This window comes from Muscardinus avellanarius, assembly GCF_963383645.1.
Source record: "Muscardinus avellanarius genome assembly, chromosome: 14".
Classification (NCBI taxonomy): domain Eukaryota; kingdom Metazoa; phylum Chordata; class Mammalia; order Rodentia; family Gliridae; genus Muscardinus; species Muscardinus avellanarius.
In genome coordinates this window covers 63,154,509-63,168,087 of record NC_137800.1, presented here as the reverse complement: position 1 = coordinate 63,168,087, position 13,579 = coordinate 63,154,509, and positions in this window count along the sequence as shown.

Here is a 13,579-nt window from a genome sequence, read left to right as displayed (position 1 = left end):
GCATCAGTTGGATGGAACGGTCATGATAGATTATCTTAAAGATGTACAAACTCTCATTCTGTGCTTTGGAAGGTCAAGTTACCTGTACTTTGTAGACTGCTCCAATGAACCAAGTAAAGAACATTAGAGACATTTTGTCTCCAGTATTCAAATATGCATCTGAAGGAAGAAAACAACTCTGAGAACCTTCCTTCCTTCCTTCCTTCCTTCCTTCCTTCCTTCCTTCCTTCCTTCCTTCCTTCCTTCTTCCTTCCTTCCTTCCTTCCTTCCTCTCTCCTCCTTTTTCCTCCTCCTCCTCCTCCCCCCTTCTTCTTTCTTCCTCCTCCTCCTCCTCCTCCTCCTCCTCCTTCTCCTTTTCCTTGTTCTTCCTTTCTTTTTTCTTTCTCTTTTTCTTTCTCTCTGTGGACCTGGGGATTGAACCCAGGGGCATTTTGAAAAAGGGTTTCACTAAGTTGCGGAGGGCCTTGCGAAATACTTGAGGCTGGCTGGGCATGGTGGCACACACTTGTAATCCCAACATTTGGGAGGCTGAGACAGGAGGATCACAGTTTGCGGGTAGCCTCAGCTCCTTAGTGAGGCTCTCTGAAACTCAGTGAGACCCTGTTTCAAAAGAAAGAATAAAAATTAGGACTGGGAGCCAGGTATGGTGTTGCATGCTTGTAATTTCAGCACTTGGAAGGCTGAAACAGGAGGAACACGGTGTGCGGACAGCCTCAGCTACTACTTACTTAGGCCCTTTGCAACTCAGTGAGACCCTGTTTCAAAAGAAAGAATAAAAAATAGGGCTGGAAGTATAGTTTGGAGATGGAATGCCCCTGGGTTCCATCCCCAGTACCGCAAGAAAAAAAAGTTGAGGCTGGCTATGAACCTGCGATCCTTCTGTTTCAGCCTCCCAAATACTAGGATTACACATGTGTGGCACCACACCCAGCTAGAACTTTATTTTATTTTTTGTGATATTAGGGATTGAACCCAAGGACATTCTACCTCTGATTTACACCCCAGCCCTTTTTTTACTTTTTATTTTGAAACAGGGTCTCACTAAGTTGTGGAGGGCCTCACTAAGTAGCTGAGGCTGGCCATGAATCTGTGATCCTCCTGTCTCAGCCTCCCAAGCACTGGGATTTCAGAGGTGGGCCACCACACCCAGCTTAGAACTTTTCTTTAAAACAATTTGTTTATTTAAACTGTGAAAATTCATGCAACATAAAATTTACAATTTTAAATACATAGTTCAGTGGTACTAAATATAGTCACAAAGCTGAGGGTATAGCCCTGGGTTCCATCCCCAGCGCTGGAAAAAATATCTCTCACATGTTTGTGCAGCCAACACCACCATCTATCTCCAAAACTTTCTCATTTTCTCAACCTAAGTCTAGCCATTAATATCAACGCTCCATCCCCTCTTCTCCCAGCCTCTAGCAACCGTGATTCTACTTTCTGTCTCTGCACATTTGCCTACTCTAAGTAACTCATGAAAGTGGAAAAGAAATAAATTTAGAAAATATTGGGTGGTTTATTTTTGAATTCACGAATTGACATTTCTCTCTCAGTATATCCTCTCACTCAGTATATCCTCTCTACTAGTACTAAGGATTGAACCCAGGGCTCTATGTCTGAGCTATACTCCCAAGTCCTTTTTCATTTTATTTTTATTTTGAAACAGTTTCACTAAGTTGCTGAGGCTGACATTGAACCTGTGTTCCTCTTGTCTCAGCCTCCCAAGTACTGAGATTACTGGCCTGTGCCACTACATGGAGCCTGTCCCAGCTTTTGTTTTTGATCTCTGAAGAAGTCACCATTCCTGAGGGGACTAGAGTCAAGATGTGTCAGGGCCAAGGCCTTCCCGCCAGCAGGGTGCTTTCTCTTGACTTGGGAAAACACAAGGACCCTGAGACCCGGTCCTTTCCCCACCTTCCCTCCCTCAGTCCAGTGTCCCTTCAGCCTTTGATCTGCTCCAGTGTCTCCTGAGCCTGGAGGCTCCTTCTCTACCAGCTCCTTCTCACTGTCTGCCCTGCCTGCTCCCTCCCTCCGGCCTCCCTCAGTCTCCTTCATGCTGAGCGCATCAGTGACTTCCTAGTGGACAATCCAATAGGCTAGTTGTGGGTTGAATTGTGCCCCCCCCCATTTATATGTGGAAGTCCTCATTTCACTACCTCAGAATGTGACTGTATTTAGAAATGGGGCCTTTATAGAAGGGATTACGTCGGTGGGGTGGGTCCTAATCCAATATGACTGGTGTTCGCAGAGGAGAATATTTGAACAGGGACATAGACCCAAGAGTGACCATGTGAGGTTTATAATCCCTAACAAAGATGGGGGCAGTAAGACACTATGTCCCTGAACGTTCTCCCTCTGTTCCCCCAAACCTAGTCAAGTTAAGGGACCAATGAGAGCAAGCCTGGGCCAGAATGTTCACTTCCATCTTACCTTGAAGGACACCGGCTTTCTCCCATGCACACACTGGGAACCAGGGTGAGCTGATGTTGCCGTAGGGAGCTACAGCCTCGCGTGAGTGTTGGGATGCTGGTCACATGCCCAGACTAAGCAGGCTAAGGCTGATGATGTCACTGCTTCTGCAGCCTGACATCTCGGTGGCGATGATAGTGACACTAAGAACACTCTGGAGAGGGTATGTGTCACTTACCAGCCAGGCACCACCAGACAAAATGCCCTGAAGGAGGGGGACACTGCACACTCTGGACATATAGCACACTCAGAGGGACCCAGGTGCTCCACGTCAGCCTCTTCTTGGAGCAGCCGCTGGTCTTTGCAAACTTTCCCCAGGAAATCCTGTGTCCACAACGGGGCTGTGGACACAAGGACATGGTAAGCAGGCTCTAAGATAAAAGGCACCAGGAGAGACCAACCTTGCCAACACTCTGATCTTGGATTTACTCCACAATTGTGAAAAAATAGGTTTCTGTTGTTCAGGCCTGTGGTATTCTGGTATCACAGCAAACTAACAAACTAATTCTAGGCCCTGTCTGACCCTGTCCTCTTTGACCCCCTCCCCCAAGAATATATCCTTCTGGGCGTCTGAGAGTTCCATTATCCTTCCTAAACCCCTCTCTGCATGGCACCCCTAAATTTCTGGGTTGGGTGGGGTGTCCCTTTTTGATGCTTCCTATGCATCCTGGGCACCCTCTTACCATCATAATCATGGTCTCACCATCATCTTTCTTGTCATTTAACCTGTGTGTATTGGACAACTTACTAACTATAAGTGGTCTCACTTTACCCTTACAAAAAATCCTGTGAGGGAGGTATCTTTTCTCTAGCTCACAGATGTGGAAACTGGGCAGAGAGGCCACTGGTCCAGGGCCATAGCTTACCTGTAACATCAGTCATAGTATTTATATCATCACTTTATCTTAGAGTCTGCGTACGCAGCTTCCTGCCTGCTGCTGTGGTCTGAATGTTTGGGCCTCTCAAAAACACAAATGCTGAAACCTAATCATCAGTGAATTAGGAGCTTTAGGAGGCAGGTCATTAGGAAATGATTGGGTCAGAAAGGTGGAGGCTTTGTAAATGGGATTAGTGCCCTTATTAAAGGCACCTCAGAGAGCTCCTTTGCCCTTCCAAAAATAGATCATGGAGGGGCCACCTAGAGAGTGAACCAGAAAGAAGGCTTTCACTGACATTGATTCCATAAGTAAAAGTAAAGATTCAAAAGAAAACAGAGCCAATCCAACCCTTCTCTGCATGACATTCTGCAGTTCCATCAGTCAACTTGTTGATTTGGGGATCTGTCCTTCTTGAAAACTTGTTTGGAGGTTTAGCAGGGGAGCACAGTGACTCATATAACCTTGGCTGAAGGGCGGTTTTCCTCTATTGGGGAAGGTTGTCCTCTTTGATAAGCATGCAGCTTCAGAAGGGACACATGTAGAAAGATGAGGGAGAAAGAGAACAGCCACCTAGCCGGTCAGATCAGCTGAACCTGCCTTGGCAAACAATGGGGTGACAGGTGCCACCGGATCACCTTCACATCCCAAACCTGCCCTTCTCTTTATCAATTAATTCCAGAATCTGCAGAGCTCATTGTTCTCTTATAGTTATAAAGAATGTGGGCATTATTGAGAGGAACATACATAAATATGTTTATTACATGAAAACTGCTGAAAGCTTTCTTTCTTCATATTTTGTGTGGGGCAAAAAAGAACAAGTAAGAATATTTGGAAAGTTGGTTTTAAATAAAACTCAATCTTTCTTGGTTTATTATGGGTTACATCTAGATAAACCCATCATAAATTGAAAATATTGTAAGTGAAAATGAATTTACTATACCTAAGCTACCATTTAATCTAGCATAGCAACACAGCACACTGCAGACCCCCTTACTGTTTCTCTACCCCAGTAGCGGAGCCAAATTCCAAATTAGATCTCTAGAGCCAGGCACAGTGGTATATGTTTTTAATCTCAGTACTTGGATGGCTGAGACGAGAGGATTGAAGATTATTTATTTATTTATTTTTATTTTTTGCAGGTCCGGGGATAGAACCCAGGGTTATTCAACCTCTGAGCTACACCCCATGCCCTATTTTATTTTTATTCTTTTATTTTGAAACCAGGTCTCACTGAGTTGCGGAGGGCCTCACTAAGTAGCTGACGCTGTCCTCTGGTCTCAGCCTCCCGAATGCTGGGATTACAAGCATGTACCACCACACCCGGTTTAGGATTGCAGATTTATATCAGCAGCTTAGCAAGCCCCTAAGCAACTTAGTAAGACCCTGTTTCAAAATAAAAATTAAAAGGGATGAGAGTATAGCTCAGAGATAGAATGCCCCTGGGCTCAACACCTTGTAACAAAAATATAAAAAGAAAAAAGAGAAAGCAAGAAATCTTGACAAGCCTGCACAGGATCTGGTAGCTCAGAGACCAACTATAACAAAGAAAATGATGAACGTTAGTGGACCAGTGATTGTAGAGAACCAACACCAAAAGCAATCACATTCTTCTCTCCACACTCAAATACCTCAAGATGGTGACTCCAGACCACCCGGCCAAACCAGCCAGCAAACTAAATGCAGCTGAACTCATCAGGACCTTGAAACAACAGGCCCTTCCTGCAAGGACCAGAGTGGCTACAACTTGAGTGACCTCAAGGCCACTATGAATCTCCAGAGGACCCGCCAAACTTCTGTGGCTGCAGCTGAGCTTGTTGGGACTGAGAAACTACAGACCCTTCCTGCAGGGACCTGAGTGGCTACAATGGAATTTATCAAGACTGAGTTTAAAACCATCCCAGCAGGAGCCTTCATGGCTTCAGGGACTTTTGTGGCAATGAACAAAACTGTGGGAGTCTGAGAATTTGCAAACCATCCCTGCTGAAGTGGGGGCAGGGAGTAGAGTCAGATATAGCAGAAATGTGAATTAGGAGACAATCCCTAGGAACACTCAGGTGAAATCTAGGGTCAATAGTTCACTCCATCCCTGAGGGGTCTCCAGAGAAAACTACAGGACATCCAGCAGTGGAGTCTTTGGGGTGAAATAACTCAGCCAACCACACTGCAGGCTTGTAAAGCTATAAACTCTTGCCCGGTGGTGTTTGGGTGGTTCAAGTACCAAAGCTGGTGTCCAGCAAGATCTCATTTGATCACAACTTCCCAGGGCAGCAGCAGTGTCACTAGGGCTAAATAAGCCACCTAAGCCCCAGGCTCAGAACAGTACAATCTCTCCCTGGCATAGTTTGGGCTCTGAAAACGGGGAGGCCAGGGGCCAACAGACGTTCAAGTGATTCCACTGGCAGAGCAATAGCAGCGTCTTGGGGGCCATTTGACTTTAACAGCTATGCTGGGAGCACAACACTCCCTCGGGCCAACAGAGTTTGTGCCTGCTGAACACACAGGCTATAGTCGATAGTGTGCCATATGACTGCAACCAGAGAATAAGCAGTAGTATCCTTGGGACCTCAAAGCTCAGCCGGTGGGGCTACAAGCTTGTAATGCCATCATTTTAACCCTATTGAGATTGGGCCCAGTGACCATGGTGGCCAGAGACCAGTAATTCACAATGTTTCATATGTTATCACCACAGGTGTCGCAGAAGCATTAAATCTCAGCCAGCAGGCCATAGACTCTGAATAGAATATTATAGTATTTGCCCCTGCTGAGTTTGGGCCCATAGAGCATGGTGGCCTACAGCCAGAGATTGTTGCTTTCCTGACTAAGAACTATGTCCAGTTAAAGAGGTTTTAGGTAACTAACTCAAAAGTCTGATTATATGAGACAGATTTGTTTAGGCAAATATATACTCCTAGCATAGGTCTCATTATAAGTGGACAACAAATAGACATAGGACTCATACATAAAAAGGAAGAGGATACCATTAAACAAAGAAACAAACCTGAGAATTCTGAAAACATGAGAATGAAGACCAACAAGAAAACAATAAACTCCCCAGACTCAACAACAAGCTTAGTATCACCAATACTAAGCTGCAGAAAATACCACAAATTCAGAATTATGGGATTTTCAATATGATCAAAGGCCATATAAATAAAGTCGAAGAAAGTATACAGGATGTAAAAGGATGTACAAATAGAGAAATTGCAGTACTAAATTAGAACCAAAAAGAGGTCCTGAGCACTTTGGTCCTTCACTTTGCTAAGTGAAGGTGATAATAAGTGAAATAAAGACCTCAATAAAAAACTACTTATGGCAGACTAGACCACATGGAAAATAAGAGTCTCACTCTTAGAAGTTACCACATTCAAAATTGATCACACCATCAACAATATAGAGAAGACAATACAGCAATATGACCAGAATATTCAAGAAATATCAGATAATATGAAATGACCTAAATTACAGATAAATAGCCATTGAAGAAGTTCTAGAAGCACAAATCAAGGGCATTAGAAACCTCTTCAGAGAATTCATATCTGAGAATTTTCCAATATAGAAAATTAGATGGAAGCTGGGTGTGGTGGCGCATGATTGTAATCCCAGTACTTGGGAGGCTGAGACAGGAGGATGGCACAGGTTCGAAGCCAGACTCAGCTACTGAGTGAGGCTCTCAAACACTTAGTGAGACCTTGTTTCCAAATAAAGTATAAAAAAGTCTGGGAGGATATCCTGGAGGTAGAAAAGCCCCTGGTTCCACCCTCAGTAACACACACACACACACACACACACACACACACACACACACACGAAGACAGACAGACAGACAGACAAAGAAAGAAAGAAAGAAAGAAAGAAAGAAAGAAAAAATGAGATGGAGGTCTATATATGAGACATTCAGAACTCTAAAAAGATAAGATCAAAGAAAAACTTTGTGTCACATAATAATTAAAATGACTACATAGAGGTTAAGGAGAAAACTTAAGTGCATTGAAAGCAAAAGAACAGGTGACATTCAGGGGCAAAAAAATAAGAATCACTCTGGACTTCTCAACCCAAATCATGAAATCCAAGAGGGATTGGTATGATGTATTTCAAACACTTCCAACTAAGACTGCTATATATAGCAAATAAATCTTTCAAAATTGGAGAAATAAAAACCTTCCAATGTAAGCAGAAACAAAGAATTAATAAGTACCAGCCTGGCAGTAGAAAAAATACTTAAAGAAATAAAACACAAAGAAGAAAAAAAAGAAATACCAAAACAAGAGAAGGGGTGAATTCTACCAGATGGGCAACTAAGTGAAGGAGAAATAAAACTATATTAAACAGAAAATAAAACTCAAAATGACAGAAGCCAAAATCATCTCTCAATTATAGCACTGAATGTCAAAGGTCTACATTCCTCAATAAAAAGCTCCTGGTAATGTGGATTAAAGAATATAATCCAACTATACGCTTTTTCCAAGAAACTCACTTTACAGGCAAAAATATTCATAGGGAATGGTGTAAGGATGGAAAAAGATATTCAGTGCAAATGGAGACCAAGAATAAACAGGGTTTGAAACTCTTATATCCAACAAAGAGATGTTAAAACATATGAGAAGAGACAAAGCATATCACCTCTTACTAATAAAAGGAATAATCCAGTAAGAATATATGATGATAGTAAACATTTATTCCTCAAATGTGGGCACACCCACTCTTATAAAACAAATTCTTCAGGATATTAAGTCTCAGATCACAAAAGAATAATATTGGGAGACTTAAATATATCTCTCATACCATTAGATAAATCTTCTAGACAATAGATTAGTAAGAATCTTCAGACCTAAATAACACTATAAATCAAGTGGATGTAATAGGCATATACATAATATTTCAATCAACAGAAGCTGAGCACATATTCTTCTCAGATACTCATGTAACCTTTCTCCAAATAGACCATATTCTGGGCCACAAAGCAAGTGCCAACAAATTTTAAAAAGTAATATAATTTCTTGCATCTTTTCAGATCATAAAAAAATAGAAGTAGAGATCAACAATAGGAAGACCCAAAGGAATTACATAAATAAATGGAGGCTGAATGATGCACTTTTGGATGAGAAATGGATCATACAAGAAATAAAAGGAAAAATTAAAAAATTCTTAGAATTAGAACACAAATAGAGACACAACATACCAAAATCTATGGGACACTTGGAAGGTGATTTCAAGAGGAAAATTTATAGTACTCAGTGTCCACATAAGAAAAACAAACTCTCCAAATAAACAACCTAATGACATACCTCAAATCTATCAAAAAAGAGGAACAAGCTAATCCAAAAGATAGTAGAAGGCAGGAAATAATTAAAATCAGAGCAGAAATCAGCGAAATCGACAAAAAATGCAAAAGGTCAACAAAACAAAAAGCTGGTTCTTTGAAATGATTAACAAGATTGACAAATCCTTAGCCAACATAACAAAAACTCATTTTAAATTATTAAAATGAGATGAAATAGGAGACATCACCACAGACAGTAGATAAATCCAAAGGATCATCAGAAACTATTTTGAAAATGTATACTCCAATAAACTGGAAAACAGAAGAAAGTGACAGATTTCAGGACACATACAAATTACGTAAATTGAACAAGATGATGTAGAAAACGTCAGCTGACCTACTGGCTAGAAAAATGATAGAAACAGCAATAAAAGCCAGTCAAAGTAAAATCCAGGTCTAGACGAATTCCCAGCTGAATTCCATAAGACCTTTATAAGAAAAAAAACTAAATCCAATCCTGAACAAATTATTTTTTGAAATAGAGATGGCATTTGTGAGGCTGAGACAGGAGGATTACTGTTCGAGGACAGCCTCAGCTATTTAGGCCTTTGCAACTCAGTGAGACCCTGCTTCAAAATAAATAGGACTGGGGGTATAGCTTGGAGGTAGAATGCCCCTGGGTTCCATCCCTGGTATTATAAAAAAAAAAATAATGTTTAAGTCTTCTACTTCTTTGTTGATCTTATCTTCTGCCTAGTTGTCCTATCCAGCTTGTATATCAATGATATGCATTTTTCTCTCCTTGTTTTAGAATACAATTTAAGATGTACAAAAAAGAAATTATTAAAGCTTAATAGGGGTGTGGGGTGTGTGTGTGTGTGTGTGTGTGTGTGTGTGTGTGTGTGTGTGTTAAATACACACAGCATTTGAAGTGTTTCCCTCTGGACCCCACTCCGCTTCCTTCTTCTTGAATATATTATTGAGTTTGATGATTTTTTTTTTTTTTTTTTGGTGGTACTGGGATTCCTGGAAACCCTTCAATCTCTGGGCTATACTCCCAGACCTATTTATATTTTTATTTGGAAACACGGTCTCCTAAGCCAGCAAGGCTGGCTACAAACCTGCGTGATCCTCCTGTCTCTGCCTCCCAGGCACAGGGATTACAAGTGTTCACCACCATGCCCAGTGAGTTTGCCAAGTTTTTGATACCTTGGTATATGCACATAGTATTATTTGAACCATTAAAAAAAAATGGTTCAATTTCCTCAAATCTCCATGCTCTTCCATTATTTTACTGGTCTCTCTCCTGGTAGATCTGAAGTCCTATTTGTTTCCACATATGAGAAAACATTCAACCCTTGTCTTTGGTGTGACTGACCTCATATAGCACAATATTCTCTAGTTCTCTCCACTTTCCTTCAAATCAAATCATTTTGTTCTCTACACCTGAGTAAAATTCCACTGTGTGAAGATAGCAGTTTTTGACTATCTTCTGTTGACAGACACCTCAACTGGCTCCACAATTTGGCAGTCCTGGCCAACCACTCCCATTACATGCATTTCCTTCAGAGTTCTGGGTACTTCTAATTTCTTTAACCTTCACTATAGTCTTGCCAGGGATGTCAAAAACGAAATCAACTTTATCAAAAGACTTTGAGGAGGCTGGGCGTGGTGGCGCACGCTTGTAATCCTAGTGCTTGGGAGGCTGAGACAGGAGGGTCACACAGGTTCGAAGCCAGCCTCAGACAATTAGTGAGGCTCTCAACAACTGATTGAGACCCTGTTTCTAAATAAAGTATAAAAATAGGTCTGAGAGGATATCCCAGAGGTAGAAAAGCACCTGGGTTCCACCCCAGTACCACACACACACACGACTTTGAGGGTGTTCATTTTATACATTATGTATTAATAAATATTGCATTAACAAATATTCTTCATAAAATGTGTTAGCTTCCCACCACTATAATGAAACACCTGAGGTAACTGACTTATAGTCATGGTTTACTTTGATTCCCAGTTTTGGAGTTTCCAGTTCAAATGACCACCCATTGCTTTGGCCCCTGGTGGGCATGCCAGGTGGGAAGGGTAGGGTGTGGGGGGAGGTGGTGGTGGAGGAAGCAGCTCACCTTGAGGGCAGGAAGCAAAAGATAGGAAGAGGGGTCAGCCAGGGCTCAGTGCCCTTCAGGTCACATCCCTTTACACCCCATGTCCTAAGCACCTCCCACATGGACCCACCTAAAGGTTCTACCACTTGACAGTAGTGCCGCCCTGGGGACCAATCCCTTACCACATGGACCTTAGTTGAAAAACCCTAAATTGAACCATTTAAAGTCAGGGACTATCTGCAACAATTTAACCAAAAACCTATTAGAAGTTGGGTGTGGTGGCACAAACCTGTAATCCCAGTACTTGGGAGGTTGAGACAGGAGGATCATAGGTACAAAGTCAGCTTTAGCAATTTAGAGAGACCTTGTTTCTAAATTAAAACAGGGATGAAGGTATAGCCTGAAGTTCCCAGTACCACAAACAAAACAAAACAGTATTAGTCAGGTATAGTGGTATGCCCTTGTAATCCCAGAATTTGGGAGGCAGACACAGGAGGATCACAGGTTCAAGACCAGCCTCAGCAACTCAGCAAGACCCTGTTTCAAATTAAAAAATAAAAAGGGCTAGGGGTACAGCTTGAAGTGCTCCTGAGTTCAAAACTGAAAGCCCTGATGGACACGTGCTGCTCCACCTTTTCATCTTGAGATGAATTTAAATGCATATGGATATTTTCCCTTACATTTCCTGTTAAGAATTCATTCCTTCAGATGATTTACATTTAAAGAATTCATCTTACAAACAGAGTTCCTGGGTCCAGGTTTCCAGGGCCTGTTTCGATGTGCTCCTCCCAGTGCATCAGAGAAAAGGGATTGTGGCTACTGTGGCCTGCATTCTGCCAAGACTTCTAATTTGTGAATTTGCAGAGTTAGCTCCCTATGGGTAAATTCTAGGAAAGAGAAATTAGGTGTGGTTGCCAGAATATGGGCTTTGCCACAGTAACCTGGGTCAGTAATCTCGTCCTACCCCTGACCAGTTAGTTATTTATGTGACCCTGGGCCAAATGTTAAGTTTCAGGTTTAGCCAGGCGTGGTGGCGCACGCTTGTAATCCCCGCGCTTGGGAGGTGGAGACAGGAGGATCGCGCAGGTTTGAAGCCAGCCATGCTGGCTTGGAGACCATGTTTCCAAATAAAAAAGTATAAAAATAGATAGGTCTGGGAGTGTAGCCCGGAGGCAGAAGGGTTTCCAGGAACCCCAGTACCACACCAAAAAAAAAAAAAAAAAAAAAAAAAAAAGTTTCAGGTTCCTGACCTGTAAGACAGGAATGAAAATATCTACATTGTAGGTCTGAGTACAGCAGGAGTAAGTTATGACTGCGTAAGATTTAGATATATGGAGGTAAAAATATAGGCTGGCTAGGTAATATATCTTAGGAATATTTTCTTTGAAAGAGAAACAAAGGATGATTGACACTGATGCAGGCAGTGGTCCCTGGATGAGGGAGGTGTGACTTGGGGGAACTGACTGGTTATATTCTAGTTCCTTCCTAGCTGGTAGACACACAGATGCATTTTCAAAAATGTTTTACACACATTTGTGTATTTCACAGAAAGGATTAAACACCCATGAGAACCCCTGCAAGTGAAAAATTAACCAGAGAAACATGTCAAATGTGTTAAGAAATATTAGTTTTTATTTAACCAGTTTTCACAGCTGAATATTTATTCTATAAAAACTTTACAGATTGTACAGTTTATATATAGTTCAAACTACTGAACAAAAAAGTAGGTCCCACAGATGCAAAAATACTGTACCAATCGATCCAAAGTAAAGGCGGATTTACACACTGTACAGCTCTCCGCGTGGCCGGGGAGGTGGTCAGTTCTAAGTATAAACTTCAAAACTGTACAAAAATAAGGTTTGATTTTATTTCATTCTTCATACATTCAATATGATTGCAAGCCCAGAAGCCTAACTAATAGCAGGCGCCTGTCGTCAGGAATCAGTCCCCGCTCCTGAACGGAGGGCACTCTTGGACACTACTGTATTCAGGATACGGTAGAGACATAAAAGCAGAGCCCGAGAACATTAAAAGGTCGAATATAAGGTAGTTCTTTTTTGTTTTGAAAGGAGTTTCTGTATTTAATAGTGTGCCAAAAGTTTTAACTTATTAAATAAAATATATTCTAAGTGAGCCTAAAAATTACACTTTATAAACATAAAAATACTTTTTTTGGTGTAATACATCAATCATATCTGCAGATAGAAAACCAAAACTGTATATAACATAGCATTTCTCACCCAGCAACAAGAAGCATTTATGTAGTTGTCTTTCAAAAGGGTCAGAAGAACTATTTTAAAACCCACTAGAACTAACTTATAACTTAGACAGTCATACTTAAGCTATTCAGTGATTCACAAATACTGCAAACAAACTTTCTTCTAGAGATACAGTGGTTTCTTCACGTTAACTGGGTAAGAGCTGGGCATATTAAAGGAGAATTAAATGCTATCTCAGCATAAATTCTAAGTGCATGTTTGGGTTTTTCATGAGAAATATTTGTCCTGAAAGGTAGGTAAGCCATACTTCTGATTTAGAATTTTCCACCTCTGAGGTATTTGTACCTTCCCTCCCTGGAGACAAAGGAGGTGAGGCTGGCTAATACCCCTTTAGACTCTGTGTTCTAGAAGGAAAAAAAAAAAAAATAAATGAGGAAACCAAACATTATTAGGACTTTTCTGTTACCAAAATGAATACAACACAATTCTTTTTATACAGTACTAGCCAAAGAAAACAAAAATTAGAGCTTTCACAAGCAGTCGAGTGCTCACCATTATACTTCTATACTGTGAGTATATAAGTATAAAATAAAGATGTTTGGACAAAGGAGCTTTGTAGTTATTTATTTCAAAGTTACAGTACTTAAA